Raw genomic sequence first — 18471 nt, forward strand, 5'->3', positions numbered from 1 at the left:
ACAATGAGTGAATGAAGCTTATTGCTATTGGTACATGCCCATACAATATTACAATAAATTGTTTAAGGTAAAACGAGTCTTGTAAAAAGAAATTAATTGTGGTTGAGAGAAGAGATGAACCTAATCTGGATATAACATCTGTGTTTCGAGAAATTGTTGTGGTAATCAAGGAAAGGTGGTCAGATCAGGTGTACATCATAAACGATGAGTTTTAATTGATTAACGTGGTGTTGATGAAGCACAAAGCAGCCTCCTGTGTCAAAGTTCCTTGCATTTCCTTCAGTACTTCACAGAAACGACGGGTGAAGCGAATGGCAGGAATTTCCATTACCTCAATAATGGTGAAAAGGAAGGTCATGGCTTCTACGTTTATAACCGACACTCGTAAAAGGGAAATTGCTCCTTTTAAAGGCTACTTGCTGCGAAGCGAGTCGTTTTTGAAGAAAGCACTCATTTTTTATGCCAGTGATGGTGGTTTTGGTAACATGGAGGTTCCAAGCAGGTTTGGGTAGGTGGTCTTGTCTATGATGCAGTGCAGGGCTACAGGGTAGCATCATTGGCTGAGGGCACGAGTGTGCCGCTGATGCAATTCCCTCTGTAGGTTAGGATCAGGAATTTGGAATTAGCCATGGTGCCGGTGATAGCTCGTCTCCTCTTCGTGAAGGACATCATGAGGGACACACCTTTAATGTCCACCAACTAAGGCCGACGGATGTGATGCCCAGTTTAATGTCCATCCGGGGGATGGCACACACATTGATGAATCACCGGGATGACAGTTTATAGTTGGTGTCGGGATTCTGAACCCAGGCTTGGCAGCTTCGAGGTGAGCGTCATGGCTCAACCGCTAGGCCATCCTGCCAGCCCCTAGGTAGATGGTTTTAAGATGTCATGATTGTAAAGAAATAGGTCCGTAAGGAAAACAATTGAATATATTAGAGAAACCGAAATTTTGTAACCATTTCAAAAACAACAACTAATATAATGAAACCAAGACATCATTTATTTTGAAATTCTTTTGAATGCCATAAAAGGAATATCTTTAAAAAATTTAGCAAAGCTTGAAACAGTATAATGCAGCAGTAATCCTAAAATATGTACAGTGCCATATACAAGTGAACACAAAACCATATACACTTCAATTTACAAACTAGAACCGCACTCGGTAGAGCGCATACCTCCGCCAGGCTGAACAGTTTACGTTTTGTATCCCACTGATAGGCCGGATCTGGATTCGGACTTGAACCAAAATCGAATCGGCTTGTTCTTGTCACCAAACCAACTCATCCAACAAGTTTAGTCATAACTCGTCCATAACTTTTTGAGATATCATGTTATTTATCGCTTTTTGCCCGACCTCTCAATGGTGAACAATCACTTAAAAATTAAACAATTGTCATATTCGAATCCATATTCAGATCTTCACCAAAATCGAATCGATTCGTCCTTGTCCGACACGCCATCTGTACACCAAGTTTCGTACAAATCCGTCCACAACTTTTTGAGATATTCTGCTATGTATCGTTTTTCGCCCCATCTCCCACTGGTGAAGAATCACTTTAAAAATTCTACTAGCCGGATCCGGATCTTCACCAAAATCTAATCGTTTCGTCCTTGTCACATACACTACCTCTCTGCCAAATTTTGTCCGAATCTGTTCACAACTTTGAGATATCGTTGGTCACAGACAGACAAACAGACAGACAAACAAACAAACAGGGATGAAAACATAACCTCCATCCACCTTCGGTGGCGGAGGTAACTAACATTAAAATGTAAAAGGTATTGTACAATAAAAATATATATTTAAACGTACATTATAAATACAAAATGAGATCAAAGCATCACTCGACCAGAGAGGTGATTCCCAGGGTTGTGTGGACCTCCGTAAGGTCAAATAGTATGTGCAGTGCAATTGTTTTATGTTCAGTGTACCTAAAATATGTATGTACAGTGTACCTAAACTATGTACAGTGCAATTGTTTAAGCCAACACCAAACCATAAACAATTCAATTGACAAACTAACATGAAAATGTTAAATGTATTGCACAATCGGACCCAAATCCTCTTTTTTGAAATACCAACTTCTTTCCTGGAAGTCCTTGGTGTCCTTGTGTTTATACTTCTCCCTCCCCCCCCCCTTCCCACGCCGCCTCCCCCCAAGCCCTCTCCCTCCCACACATTCCCGATGTCCCTCACAAATGTTGTGTTTATGTGCTTCCCCTTCTCTCCCCATCTTGTCTACCGCTCCCCTTTTTATACACTTTGTTTGTTTGTCTGTTTGATTTGTTTGTGTGATAAATGTTAGCTCTTTCACGAGCCTCGATTATGTATACAATAAATAATCTTTAAATGTACATTATAAATATAAAATGTGATCAAAGCATCATTCGACGAGAGAGCTGATTCCCAGGGTTGTGTGGACCTCCGTAAGGTGAAATAGTAACATGTTGCTTTATCTCTGGCGGGTTCATCCCAAGTCTCTGTTCCTGCCATTTGGCCGAAGTTTCTTGCTTGAGTCTCTGTCATCTTCCCGTTTTATGCCACGCTGTGTAGGGATGAGTCAAAATCACAAAGCTGGAAATTGCACACCATGACATCACAAACAAAACCCGTACAATTACACACGTTTCTTTCTTAGGTAAGCATCAACAAAATAAAATACGTGGAATGTGGACCTCGTCTTCCTGGTGAAATCTAGTACCCGTGTCGGCGGATAGGTAGGCCTACAACAATGGATGGAATCATCAGGAAGTTGATTTAGCATCTGCTAACCGCTGTTGGAAGTGAGGAAAAACTGATGTTTTGTGAGTTAACCCATCGTGGGAGCAAACTAACTCTGACTTGCTGCCATCCTAAAATGAATCTTTCCCCCTATCCCGTCTCCATGCTTTGCTCCAACGAAGGGTTAATGGCCGAAACAGATTCTCCCTGCTTCCCACGGCGGTTGGCATAGCTCAATCAACTTTCTGATAATTTGATCCAAAGCAAAGTATGATTTGAAAGAAAATAACGGTCTCAACGAGTCCCAGGTTAGAAAAACGTTTTTTGGTGTTATTGGCGAATGCATATTGGCAATAACAGATTAAGGAGGGGGTGTGGGGGGGGGGGGGTGTGGGGTGGGAAGTGTATGGAGCAGCCGCCCGGGGTTCCAAGCGAAGAGGAGGCCGATGCAGGGGCAGATTATGATTGTAATTAAGAATGATTGTTATTGCATCAGCCACTGTGCTGTCACCCAAAGATAAATTAAACACTGAGACGTTAATATCCTTGTCATCATTGATCAGCTAACAAGTGTCTTGAAACATCGTCTGGAAGCATACAACATACAACGACATCATTGATAAGTTTGGATTCCTGTCCATGCTAGGGCCTCACACACTCTCACACACTGTCTCTGTCTCTCTCTGTCTGTCTCTGTCTGTGTCTGTCTCTCTGTGTCTGTCAGTGTTTGTCTGTGTCTGTCTCTGTCTCTCTCTGTCTGTGTCTGTCTGTCTCTCGCTCTGTCTGTCTGTCTCTGTCTGTCCCTGTCTGTCTCTGTCTCTGTCTGTCCGTCTCTGTCTCTCTCTGTCTCTCTCTGTCTCTGTCTCTCTCTGTCTGTGTCTGTCTCTGTCTGTGTCTGTCTGTCTCTGTCTGTCTCTCTCTCTTCCATGTGTTCCTCTTCCATTCCTCCCTCTCCTCAAATGGCACCACAACCGACTCCGCTCGTGAGAAGAGAAGTACTTCTCACGAGCGGAGTCGGGGATGAGCGGAAAGGATGAATGCCTCAATTCTGTGTTTCACAATCTTGTGTTCCCAACCTCTGTCTCTCTCTGTCACTCTGTCTTTCTCTTTCTCTTTCTCTTTCTCTCTCTCTCTCTCTCTCTCTCTCTCTCTCTCTCTCTCTCTCTCTCTCTCTCTCTCTCTCTCTCTCTCTCTCTCTCTCTCTATTCATGAGATCAAGCAACCCACAGAAATTGATGACCGCCCCTACGCCCCGATCCCAACGGTCTGGAACCCATGATTGAAAGTGAGCTTATCCAGGTTTCTACCTTACTGTCATCGTCAACAAACCTCACACAAACAAAGTCAGCAAAACTGAAAATGTCCCAACTCCTCCACACACATGCCCTCGATCAAACATTTCCTCACATTGAAATAGCTCTTCAGATATATCTGTCGATGATTGTATCGAATCACGTTGGTGAGGGTGAGCGGTCCTTCTCAAAACGAAAACTCATCAAGGATGAGGTGAGGAACCCAAAGGGGTCTTGTGATCGACTTGATAGTCTTTCAATCATGAGCATCGAGAGTGAACTACTGAGAGGACGTGACTTCTCGAAAAATCATTCTTAAGTTTAGCCGAAAAAAATTCAGGAAAAGAGCAATATAACATGTAGCCGTTTCTGTGCAGCTGCACCTTGGAATGTAAATGACTAATGATATTCTCTTATTTTAAATAGTTGTCATTGTCGATTTAGAACATATCCTGAGATCAAGATTCACCTGACTTTGACCTTATGCATACTGATCATAGTGCACTGTGACATACCTCACTGATGTCTATTACTATGTGATGGGAAGGGAAATAGGAGGCCCATGGTTGGGTTACTGCCCGGGGTCCAAAGCACCCTTAATCGTCCCTGTACATTGGACAGGGATCAACTGGGTCATTGATATTCAGGCACAGATTTGTACTTTGTTCAGTATGCCAGTGATAACTCGCCTCTCGTTCACGAAGGACAACAAGGATTATTTAACATCCACCAACTAATGCTAGCCTAGCGTTGGCTTAGCGGTTAGGGTGCCGGCTTGGGATCCTAGGATCCTGGGTTCGAATCCCGGTCGATCGCTGAATTAACGCCAGGGGGGTTGACTCAGCCTGTCATCCTTCCGAGGTCGGCAAATTGAGTACCAGCTTGCTGGGATGAATGATCCCGGTGTGTACCCCGGTTTAGAATAGGTACACCGTATCCCTGCGCATCGTAAGAGCGTGACCAAGGGTTGGCGTCAGGAAGGGCATCCGGCCATAAAAACATTGCCTCAAACAGGGAACCATGATTGTCATGGGGCCCGCAAGGCTAACCCCCGCTCTAGCGGGGAAAATGGCCTTAAAACGATCATTCATTCATTTCATTCACCAACTAATGCTAGTAGACAGGAAGTCCAGTTTAACGTCCATCCGAGGGACGGACGCACACACATTGATGAATCGCCCTGCCAGTGGAAACACCGAGATGACAGTTTATAGCTGGGCCGACATCTCAGAGGTGAGTGTATATATCTCAAGGCTATCCTGACAGGTAAATAAATCACAGGTTTTACTGATGTGGAACTTATGAAACATGTGCCCCGGGCTTGCAGAAAGTACATGCCGAGGAAGGTTGAACAATCACATTTGAACATACATGCTTTGTTTCATATGTTGCTATGATGTGTTATATAACCATATATTTATTCGAAATATAATTATTTGTTCTATGCAGTTGTTCAATCTCCACTGCATTAAACATTGTCGACTCGAGTCCATAACACTTTCAGATGAAAATAGCAAAAAGCAGCAAAATATTTGAATAGAAAACGAATTTCATTCAGTTGTGTGTAATCCTGGCTAACCCCCGCTCTAGCAGGGAAAATGGCCTTTAAAATGCATGTTGTTGTTGTTGTGTGTGTAATCCTGCACAATTAATCAATTCCAGAACAGAATTTCTGACAATCTAAACCACCTCACCACTAAATTGGTGGCAAAAAACCACTAATTTATACATATATAAATATATATAAATAAATATATATATATAAATAAATATATATAAATAAATATATATATATAAATAAATAAATAAATAAATATAAATATACATATAAATAAATAAATAAATATATATGTATATATGTATCACTTTAGTGTCAATCGAGATGGATACCTGGTTCATCATCTGTCTGTTGAAGTCATCCGCAATACAACGTAGTTCCAGGCCAATCATGCGTACATTGTCATCTGCAAACAGGAAAGGAAAATGTTTTGTGATGTAGTTTTGATCCTTTGAACTCATTACTTTTGCTCATCTAGTGACTGCCTTCATTCTAGTGACTGCCTTCATTCATTACTTTTGCTCAACTAGTGACTGCCTTCATTCATCTGTTCAGGGACATTTACATATTAATACATGCACTACCTTGAATTTCGACTTCTTCTTTCCCTTGTATAGCACATCCATTAATTCTCCCCATCTCCCCTACCCTCCATTTTACTTCCTACCTTCCTTCCCTTTTGTACTCTATCTCAAATTCATTTTTTTCAATTTATACCGTCCAACATCCCCATCCATCCACCCATGAATTCCGTGGGCATATAACATGCGATGATGACAAGATGAGATGTACCATACGCTTTACAGAGCATTGGTGATGCCCAATCAGTTTCTTAATAAGGGGTATGCTGGGTTGTTTGCCATTGCCTTCCCAACAGTCAGTCGGGGCAGCAATTTGTATGATCAGGGTGCCGGAGATAACTCCCCTACTCTTTGCAAAGGACCTGAAGTCGGGGTCTTTGAAGTCGACCAATTAATATTGGCAGATGTGACGCCCAGTCTAACGTCCATCCGAGGGATGAGGACACATTGATGAATCATGACTGTCTGTGAATTACAGACAGTCATCATTCATGACTGTGAATTACCAGGATGGCAGCTTATAGCAGGGCCAAGATTCAAACCCAGGCTAGACAACTCAGAGGTGAGTGTCTGTACGTCTCGGCCATTCTGCATCATAAATATAAGCATTGGTATATTGTATATAATGAAGGACTGCACTAATAATTTTAACTGAAGTTCGAAGCCTGGTGTTGGCTTAACGGTTAACGCGGCTGCCTTAAGATATTAGGGTCTTGAGATGGAGCTTCCAAGATTGGAAGGTATTGAGATGGAGATTATTAGGGTCTCGAGATTGAGCTTCCAAGATTGGAAGGTATTGAGATGGAGATTATTAGAGTCTTGAGATTGGGATTATTAGGGTCTTGAGATGGAGCTTCCAAGATTGGAAGGTATTGAGATGGAGATTATTAGGGTCTCGAGATTGAGCTTCCAAGATTGGAAGGTATTGAGATTGAGATATTAGGGTCTTGAGATTGAGCTTCCAAGATTGGAAGGTTTTGAGATTGAGATTATTACGATCTTGAGATTGAGCTTCCAAGATTGGAAGGTATTGAGATTGAGATTATTAGGGTCTTGAGATTGAGCTTCCAAGATTGGAAGGTATTGAGATGGAGATTATTAGGGTCTTGAGATTGAGCTTCCAAGATTGGAAGGTATTGAGATTGAGATTATTAGGATCTTGAGATTGAGCTTCCAAGATTGGAAGGTATTGAGATTGAGATATTAGGGTCTTGAGATTGAGCTTCCAAGATTGGAAGGTATTGAGATCGAGATATTAGGGTCTTGAGATTGAGCTTCCAACATTGGAAGGTATTGAGATCGAGATATTAGGGTCTTGAGATTGAGCTTCCAACATTGGAAGGTATTGAGATTGAGATTATTAGGGTCTTGAGATTGAGATTATTAGGGTCTTGAGATTGAGCTTCCAAGATTGGAAGGTTTTGAGATTGAGATATTAGGGTCTTGAGATGGAGCTTCCAAGATTGGAAGGTATTGAGATTGAGATTATTAGGGTCTTGAGATTGAGCTTCCAAGATTGGAAGGTATTGAGATTGAGATATTAGGGTCTTGAGATTGAGCTTCCAAGATTGGAAGGTATTGAGATTGAGATATTAGGGTCTTGAGATTGAGCTTCCAAGATTGGAAGGTATTGAGATTGAGATATTAGGGTCTTGAGATTGAGCTTCCAAGATTGGAAGGTATTGAGATTGAGATATTAGGGTCTTGAGATTGAGCTTCCAAGATTGGAAGGTATTGAGATTGAGATATTAGGGTCTTGAGATTGAGCTTCCAAGATTGGAAGGTATTGAGATTGAGATATTAGGGTCTTGAGATTGAGCTCCCAAGATTGGAAGGTATTGACATTGAGATATTAGGGTCTTGAGATTGAGCTTCCAAGATTGGAAGGTATTGAGATTGAGATATTAGGGTCTTGAGATTGAGCTTCCAAGATTGGAAGGTATTGAGATTGAGATATTAGGGTCTTGAGATTGAGCTTCCAAGATTGGAAGGTATTGAGATTGAGATATTAGGGTCTTGAGATTGAGCTTCCAAGATTGGAAGGTATTGAGATTGAGATATTAGGGTCTTGAGATTGAGCTTCCAAGATTGGAAGGTATTGAGATTGAGATATTAGGGTCTTGAGATTGAGCTTCCAAGATTGGAAGGTATTGAGATTGAGATATTAGGGTCTTGAGATTGAGCTTCCAAGATTGGAAGGTATTGAGATTGAGATATTAGGGTCTTGAGATTGAGCTTCCAAGATTGGAAGGTATTGAGATTGAGATACTAGGGTCTTGAGATTGAGCTTCCAAGATTGGAAGGTATTGAGATTGAGATATTAGGGTCTTGAGGTTGAGCTTCCAAGATTGGAAGGTATTGAGATTGAGATATTAGGGTCTTGAGATTGAGCTTCCAAGATTGGATGGTATTGAGATTGAGATATTAGGGTCTTGAGGTTGAGCTTCCAAGATTGGAAGGTATTGAGATTGAGATATTAGGGTCTTGAGATTGAGCTTCCAAGATTGGAAGGTATTGAGATTGAGATATTAGGGTCTTGAGATTGAGCTTCCAAGATTGGAAGGTATTGAGATTGAGATATTAGGGTCTTGAGATTGAGCTTCCAAGATTGGAAGGTATTGAGATCGAGATATTAGGGTCTTCCAGATTACTGGTAACAGGGGGAACTGTAACAGTGGCACTGCTGCACTTCCAGAAAATTGATGCAACCAGCAGCCACAGGCTGTATATGAAACAATAACAACAACAACAACTTAACATCTTTGGGCACAATCGCAAATACCTGTTGCAGTGATTCTTGGAGTCAATGCTTGAGAGAACAAGGCTCCACTGCAGGTCTTGAGAAAATGAGCTCCAAACATGGTCTTTAGTTTTTTTCACTGACGGTCGTCGTTGAATAGTCCTCTTTAGAAGGGTGAGCAATTAGCTCCACACCAACCGAAAACAAACTTGAAATCCTCTGCACAAGTGGGGTTTCTTGGGGAGGGAGAAGGAGGGAGTCACAAATTTAGTGATCAGCTCATGAAGTTATTGAGGCAGAAAGATCACCATTGACACCACTGGCCCTTTTGGGTGGTGGTGCGTGGTAATACCCTGTGGCTCTCTGTAAACGACACATCTGATCTATCTCAACACATCTCATTTTGATGGCGGCTGCAAGTTTCAACATTGAAACAAAAACCAATTAATTATATTTGCACCTTCTACCAACATCTGGAGAGACCGCCATTTTAAAACGATGATATTAAAATGGCTAACAGGACGTGAAGCAAACTTCAATGACCAAGCAGTCATGGACAGATCAGACACAGAGGAGGAATTTACCGGAGTGAAGAACAGGTAGGTCTTTTCTGGGTCAGTTTTCGGGTCCACCTTTGAGCAATTGTGCCATGCATCGTCCCTTCCATCACTTATATAGCTCGTTAAGGAATCTCAGAGAAAAATAGAAAACACTTTCGTTTGACATTCGTGATCAGCCATCACTGCTCTTCCGCTTTCTAACGAAACCACCGACTCCCTGCGACTATGAGCATTCCACGCCCTTTGGGCTTTTGCGCGCAAGTCAGCTACGCCGGCCACGTACCGTGCGTGCGTTATGACGTAGGGTAGGGGAGGAGCTTAATCAAGTGATGGGATTAACGTACGTACTTATGTTATGAGCCATGGCTTCCTGCGGAATTGTCTAGCCTCGGTTTGAATCTCGACCCCCCCCCCGCCCCCCCACAATAAATTGTTACCGAGGAGTGGGAGTGTGCGACCCTTCTGCCAGCACTCATGGTCGTTGCTGGACGTCAAATATCCCACGGTGTCCTTTCACGAGGAATAATGGAGTTACCGACTTCTCCCTGAACAAATCTCAAATCCCTGCCCTGACAGCCTCAGCCACCGCTGACAGACCTCAGATGTGGGCGATGGGTTATGTACTGCATGGGTGGGACTGATAAGCTAAAACTGTTTGGTTAAGAGGAAGAAGTCGACACACATGGCCGAACAGGTACCAGCAAGCAATGGTGTCCAATATGGAAGTCCCATTTACCTGTCGGTGCCAGCCGTTGAATTAACACCAGCTGGGTTGACTCAGCGTGTCATCCTCCCGATGTCGGCAAAATGAGTACCAGCTTACTGGTTATGGTGGGGGGCAATGTATCTGGGGCACAGGTGGCCCCCAGACCACCACCGATGCTCGTATGCATTGTAAGGCCTGGCAGAATGGCCCAGCGCCCGAGAGAGCTGTCTAGCCTGGGTTCGAATCTCGACCCAGCTATAAACTGTGTTTCAGAAGCAGGACGATTCATCATTGCGTGCTGAACGTTAATTCCCATCAGCCAGCATTACCTGGTGCATGTGCAGACAGTAAGTGAACAATCGCTCATCGTTGGCACCATTAACAAATTCCTGACCGAAGCTGTTTGCCCTACTATAAGTATAACTAAGTACACACCCTAACTACTGCTGGGTAGGCAATGGGAACAAAACACTATAACTTTCGATACGAGATCGTTTCGGCAGCACTGACGCTCTGTAACAGAGTAAAGTACATGATGTGCATCATCATATGATAAGATTGGATGCATTTGTAAACATTTCATGAATCATAGACTTTAGAAATGACGTAAGAATACCAACGAGGCCTTTATGCGCATGCGCAGTGTGTGCGTTTGCAATGATTCACTTCTGCTCCATGGAAACTTTTAACCTGCCATTGCTCGTGCGAAAGCTGTAAGTGAACTATTCTTTTTTTTTTGGATACAAGATCGAGGCTCGTGTAAGAGCTAACATTAGTGACCAAAAAAAAAAACGTACAACATAAGACATAATAAAGGGAGCAGGAGACAAGATGGGGAGATAGGGGGAAGCACACAAGTACAACATTTGAGAGCAGGGACATCGGGAGATCTGTGGGAGGGCCAAGTGCTGGTTAATCATATTCAAAAAGGGTGTTATAACACACCCAAACTTCCCCGGCCTTGTGACCAATTAATTAAGAGCCCTCGTGAAACGGCTTAAGCACTCCAATGAAATGGGTGATAAGGAACGGCAGGCTTGGCAAGCAATAGCAAGCTGCTTGCTTCTGGTTGAAATAGCCGAGGAATTTTAAAAACAGATCGATTTCAAGCAGCAAATAATGTGGAAACCACTGACAGCAGACAAGTTTAAAAAAAGGGTGTTATAACACACCCAAACTTCCCCGGCCTTGTGACTAAAAACAAAAAGGGAGCTCTGTCTACTGTAACGTCATGGCTTGCAAAAGCAGCCTGAATAGCGTTCACCAATTGCTAAGGCTTGGGGGGAGAAGGCGTGGGAATGGGGGTGGGGAGTGGGAGAGGTAGAAACCACATGGACACAGCTAGGACTTCCAGGAAAGAAGTCGGTATTTCAGAAAAGTGGATCTCGGGTGTTTTAACGGGGTAGAAAAGATCAAGGTTTTGGATGGGGGAAGATAAGAGATGGTGGTGAACAGCTGTTTTAAAGACCTGGAGGGAGGAGTGGGATTGAAGAGAGTGGGGGAGTTTGTTCCAGAGGTGGGAGAAAAGAGCAATGAAAGAGTGAAGGTGAGCAGAGTCTTGATTTTGGCAGTTTAACTATGTTGTGCGACCTGTAGGAATATTTGGGGGACAGAGCACAGAGAGAGCTGGGGGAGCTAGGCCAGAGAGGAGTCGGTAGAAGACGGAAAGACCACCAACCTGCCTGCGGTGAGTGAGTGAAAGGCCCTCAGAGATAGCTTCATCGCGGGAGATTCCAATAATTCTGAAAGCTTTGGTTTCAACAGCGTGAAGACGAGCTAGGTGTGAGAGTTTTAACAGTTTTTTGTTTGCTTTAACAGTTTGTTTTAACAGCTCGTTTTAAGTTTTTTGTGAGTTTTAACATAATTTGAGCATTTAAATGAAAGAGTGGCAATTTATGGATGGTTAACCATAATTGTCTTCTTGGATCCAATCAGATTCACAAAAATGGAATGGGGGATCATTTAATATTACCTTTCATGTACCTGCAAAGGCTTAGGAACTACAGAGCAATTAAAAAGAAAATCTAACTTTGTTTTCAAAACTTTTTTTTTTGCCTAAAACACTCCACGGCGCTCACTGATGAACCTCTGTATGTTTAAAAATGAGGTTCCCAACTTTTACCCAAAAATGCACCTAGAAGCTTACACATGGCCTTTTTCCATAAATCCATCTAGTCTACTACAGATAACAGACTTTTTGGAATGCCAGCAGAATTTTCCATCCAATAATCATGTAACTCCCCTCCCCTCCCCCCTCCCACCCCTCTCCTCTCCCATCCCTCCCCCCCCCTCTCCCATCCCTCCCCCCTCTCCTCCCCTCCCTCCCCCCTCTCCCATCCCTTCCCCCTCCCTCCTCCCCTCCCCCCCTCTCCCATCCCTCCCCCCCTCCCCTCCCCCCCTCTCCCATCCCTCCCCCCCTCCCCTCCCCCCCTCTCCCATCCCTCCCCCCCTCCCCTCCTCTCCTCCCCTCCCGTTCCCCTCCCCTCCTCTTCCCCCTCCCCTCCCCTTCTTCTTAGCTCTTTCACGAGCCTCGATTCAGTATCCAAAAAAAAAAAAAAAAACTGTTTAAAAAATATATCCATGGTTAAGAGCTTCCATGTTGAAAGTCTTGTTTCAATCGCTCCAGCAGTTGCGGAGAAAACACATTTTAAAAGCGAATAAAGGTGAAAAAGTGAGAGCCTCCGCCGTCATTCCACAAGGATAGACATGGACATCTATATATCTAGATAGTAGATACCATCATCTGGACATCTTTTACTATTTTTTATATGGGGGAGATGGGTGTACAATGTACATGGTGTTTTGCAATATATTTCACTGACACCATAATTCACTCCCTGAAAGAGCGGGTTACCGAGTCTTCTTTCTGTATTTTTGTTTGTTTTGCAGGCCAGGTATGTCATGATCGTCACTACATCCCCACTCTATATTTAGGTTTGTATAATTAGTAATAACTACTCCCTCTGGGAATGAAATATGGTTTCAACCCTCAATACCCCCCTCTCTTAGGTAGGGATCATGAGTTGTTAAACCACTTGCACTATTCCACATGTACAGGTGAAAATTGCAAGTTGTCTCCTCACCCTCACAAGGAAGTAGAGGGTGGGAGGTGGTATTTTGTGTCTATGACCTGACCCTGACTATCCCGATCTCACGTATGCAAAATGATGATCCCGGTAGAATCCGGAGGAAGTGGTTTGTATGGAGTCCCAGTAATCTGGTATTTCATCACAATATTTTGACAAATCTTCGTCCGAGAATACAATGGCAAATTCATTTTCTAAGTTGGATGAAGATATCAGGTGTAGGCCCTAGAGTCTTGTTTGTCCAATCTCAATTTGCACGTCACAATTAGATGTCACACTTCGGCTTTCAGGATTAATTCACGGTTTTCTTACAGATCGATTACAACCGGATTACCGAGTGTCATTGTAGTTGTTTTAATCAATCAGGCATTCACATTTGTGCACCACTTCCCTTGTCCTGTCGTTTTAGACTGTCATTTTTACCTAATTCAGTTCACATGTTTAATGTGAAAAGGGTGTGATGCACACTTTTTAAAATTGAGTTGCCAGTGGAAGAAAAATTTCCATGTTTCACTTGGTCAACACAAAAGAATGAAAATAAATGAATTATTATTACGATGACGTCACAGACGGAGAGCAAATTCCATCCTACTCATGGGTTTTTTTTAGGGGCGATACCAACAAAGGTTGACTTTTTCACCCTGATGTCTCAAATTGGAAAAACGCAAAAAGACACACAGTGTACTTTGTTTATTATTGTTACTAGTGGAGTCACCCGTGAGAATCCCACAGGCATGGAGGTGTATCGTTGCGATCGGTGTAGCCGTTTGTGCGGTACCCGGGACAATAACGTTAGGCGGGAGTCCAAACCTGAAAATGCTGGAGACCAAAGCTGAAATTGGAAAAACAATATAGCCTATTTTACTCCTGGGGGTTCCAGGATTACCCACCCAAAATATCGTTGCGATCGGTTCAGCCGTTTTTGCGGTACCTGGGAACGGACGGACAGACAGACAGACAGACTGACGGACAGACATTTGGTGAATTATAGTAAGATTACCCATGTATCTTAACTTTAAACCTGAAATCGAAATTTTAATTGCGGTATTCCTCAAAAGTGCACAATGGTGGTGACTTAACGGTTAAGGTGGTTGGCTGAGGATACTAAGGGCCTGAGTTCAAATCTCAGTTCTCACAAAATAACACTGTGTGTTTATTCAGACTGTCAGGTCGGCAAAATGATTACCAGCTTGTTGAGAAGCGGGTTAGCGGATTGGTGACCTGTCTCGGATTGTACCCCGAGCCAGTAAAACCGCCTTGGCAACCTTATGTGCCTCATGGCGTGAGGAGGATCATCGATCAAAATGTGCTAAAGCGTGTCCAGCGTATCAGTTTGACCTCCATTCTCTGTTTCTTCTTTTTGGGCCTCTATTGTGAGCTGGGGGTGGATAGCCTCGAAGCTGTGTAGCCAAGCCTGGGTTTGAATGTCAACCCAACTGTTGATATTAAAGATCCCGTTGTGTCCTTCATGAAGAGTAGGTAAGCTATAGCTGACCACCCTGGCCAAATTTCAAATTCCTGCCTTGGCTGACTACTAGGAAGGCAATGGCAAACTACTTGGTACAAAGAAACTGCTTCTGCAACACCAATGGTCTTCCTGCATCGAAGTTCCTTGCAAGTGAACTCATGTTATAACCAGACCCTTGGTGTAATGGTCAGAGCGTCCGCTTTGCATTTGGGAGGTTGGTGGATCAAACGGATCAAACCCCAACCGAGTCACACCAATGACTTTTAAAATGGTATGTGCTGTTACCTTGTTTGGCATTCAGCATTGAAAAGGATCGAATACGGACAAACAACCACAAGTTCACAATAATAAGCCAGGTTTCCATGGACCTAATGGCGTACTCCTGTGTTGACCTTGAAGCTTCTTAGAAGGGAGCTCGTGTTTTTCATTTGTATTCTTTTTTTTTTTCTTTTTTTACATATCACAATTATTGTTGGGTGGGTCTAGACAGCCCCAGCAGTTGAATTGACTTTCCCCAAAGGAACCACATGGTATTCATAGAACACATACCCCGTGCAGTCAAGTTGATCCGAGCCAACTCTCCTGTTTTTTTCTTTGATCCAATATGGCTGCCAGACCACGTCACTGATGACATCATATGTCTTTCAACAAACACTACATGGCCAAAGGTATGCGGACACCCCTTCTAATTAGTGGATTCCGCTGTTTCAGCCACGCCCAATGCTGACAGGTATATAATCAAACACACAGCCATGCAATCTCCATTGACAAACATTGGCAGTAGAATGGGCCGTACTGAAGTGCTCAGTGACTTTCCGCATGGCACCGTCATAGGATGGCACCTTTCCAACAAGTGAGATCGTAAAATTTCTGCCCTGCTAGAGCTGCCCCGGTCAATTGTAAGTGCTGTTATTGTGAAGTGGAAACGTCGAGGAACAACACCAGCTCAGCCGCGAAGTGGTAGGCCACACAAGCTCACAGAAGGGGACCGCCAAGTGCTGAAGCTCGCAGCGCATAAAAATCGTCTGTCCTTGGTTGCAACATGCACTACGGAGTTCCACACTGCCTCTGGAAGCAACGTCAGCACAACAACTGTTTGTCGGGAGCTTCATGAAGTGGGTTTCCATGGCCGGGCAGCTGCACACAAGCCTAAGATCACCATGCGCAATGCCAGGTGTCGGCTGGAGTGGTGCAAAGCTCGCCACCTTTGGACTCTGGAGCAATGGAAACGCATTCTCTGGAGTGATGAATCGCGCTTCACCATCTGAGAGACCGACGGACGAATCTGGGTTTGGCGGATGCCAGGAGAACGCGGCCTGCCTGAATGCATAGTGCCAACTGTAAAGTTTGGTGGAGGAGGAATAATGGTCTGGGGATGTTTTTCATGGTTCGGGCTAGGCCCCTTAGATCCAGTGAAGGGAAATCTTAATGCTACAGCAAACAATGACATTCTAGACGATTGTGTGCTTCCATATTTGTGGCAACAGTTTGTGGAAGGCTCTTTACTGTTTCAGCATGACAATGCCCCCGTGCACAAAGTGAAGTCCATACAGAAATGGTTTGTCGAGATCGGTATTGAAGAACTTGACTGGCCTGCACAAAGCCCTGACCTGAACCCCATCAAACAACTTCAGGATGAATTGGAATGCCGACTGTGAGCCAGGCCCAATCGCCCAACATCAGTACCTGACCTCACTAATGCTCTTGTGGCTGAATGGAAACAAATCCAAGCAGCAATGTTCCAACATCTAGTGGAAAGCCTTCCCAGAAAAGTGGAGGCTGTTATAGCAGCAAAGGGAGGGGGGCGGGGGGGACCAACTCCATATTAATGCCCATGATTTTGGAATGACATGTTTGACAAGTACAGACGGGTGTCCACAAACTTTTGACCATGTAGATATGTATGTCTTTGTACAGATGTCTGTCCCCCCTTCATAAGGGTAGGTTTTAAAGGCAAATCCTTCAACATGAATATGTGTTCACTACATTTTATTTTTGAGGATAAAAGAAACTACGTGGCTTACAAACCAAGAGGTGTTTATTTAATAACAATAAATAACAGGTGCAGGGAGGTGAAATTTGCTGCGTGTGATGTGCAATGCACATAGAGTAAAATGAGTGTTCATTTACATCCGTAGGATGTCTAATAAATAAAGAAGATACAAACAGACCTGACACGAGGCCGAGGCTTCAGACTTTGGCATGCTCACGGAGCTGCACCGTTGATTAAACTGTTCCAACCCGTCATTTTTACAAGTGTGTGTATATATGATATATATATATGTATGTATGCATAATAATGATTGACCATACATGCTAAATAAAGTTTGATAACTAAAACTTCATAGGTCACGTGGTCTGGCAGCCATATTCGATTTAAGCTAAACCTTTATAAATCACCTGTCAAACGGCTAAACCAATCAATACGAAACTAAGTATATCATCGAGTACCCATGGGGATAAAACTTTGATAACTAAGTCACAAGTTAAGTGGTTTCAGAGAAGAATATTTTTTTCTAGGTTTTGTTTCGATCCAATATGGCGACTAAACTATTTGACCTACACGGTTATTGTTATGAAACCTTTTCCCACAAAGGTAGTGGATGATATATTTGAAATTTTGCATCAATCGGTGAAGTGGTTAAAAGAGAAAATTATTTTTACATGTTTTCCTTTTATTTATTTTGGCTGCCAAACTGTGTGAACTATTGACATCGTACTATCAAACTTTATTCATTGCGTTCACAGTTTTGTAAGCACCCACATAAAAATCACTGCTTGCAGTTATGTGGCAGTTCTCAGATGGCATTGTCATTAGAACGGGCAGCGTGGGATGGCATTGCCATTCGAACAGGTGGTCTGGGATGGCATAGTCATTGGAATGGGTGGCATGGTATGGCATTCCCATTGGAATGGGTGGTGTGGAATGGCATTGTCATTGGAACTGGCGGCGTGGGATGGCTTTGTTGTTGGATGGCGTCATCGGAACGGGCAGTGCAGAATGTCATCGTCAAACGATGACATTGTAATTGGAACGGGCAGCGTCGGGTGGCATTGTCAATGGAACAGGGTGTCATATTGGTACCCGAAATAACTGCACGCAGTTATAAACGACAGTTCTAGTTAATTATTATTCTCCCAATTTTTGGTCCAAAAACACCTAAACTACACATGTTGAGCTCCAAACACCAGTTATGCATGAAGACACATACAGGTCGGAAGTTGTGATCAAACTGCACATGCACACATTTTTGACCCTGATCTTTAATGGACCCTTTTTCTTGTCAACGTGTTTCCAGGAATACTTGATGTCAAAGACATGAAATTTTAAACTTGAGCTGGGTCATTTCCTTGAAAATCAAGTGACTGTGACCCAATTTCTTAATTTTACCTATTTTCATCCCCATTTAATGGGCTGATGCGCCTTGGTGTCCAAAGTACCTTTTTGAAAACAAGGTCACACTGACATTTATAGCATCAACGTTTTACCTACTTTTATTGTCACCATAACCTAATTTCTTAATTATAGCGTTCAAAGAACACGTTACCCCCATTAGACTGCATGCTGACCCCGAAAATCTTTCACTTTTGTGACCACCGTGCTGCAACTACATAATATCCTAACATGATGTATATAAATATATTTCAGTAAGTTTGTGAAACTCGTCAAGAATATAACTTGCACAAAAGAGAGAAAATGAGAAAAAACGAACAAAAAATTAGCTTTTCCTATCCAAAATATTGACCAATCACAG

At 43.1% G+C, this 18471-nt stretch overlaps 1 long non-coding RNA gene across 1 annotated transcript; it reads right to left on the bottom strand.

Annotated features, from left to right (window-relative positions):
* Positions 1-985: 985 nt before the first annotated feature.
* On the bottom strand, positions 986-9699 carry LOC144892701 (uncharacterized). Its single transcript, XR_013623917.1, has 4 exons — positions 9481-9699; positions 8939-9132; positions 5908-5981; positions 986-2549 (listed from the first exon to the last, which is right to left on the bottom strand). It is a non-coding gene; the product is annotated as an uncharacterized LOC144892701 (long non-coding RNA).
* Between the last annotated feature and the right edge of the window lie 8772 nt (positions 9700-18471).

This window comes from Myxine glutinosa, chromosome 1 (genome assembly GCF_964187855.1).
Source record: "Myxine glutinosa chromosome 1, kmMyxGlut1.1, whole genome shotgun sequence".
Lineage (NCBI taxonomy): Eukaryota > Metazoa > Chordata > Myxini > Myxiniformes > Myxinidae > Myxine > Myxine glutinosa.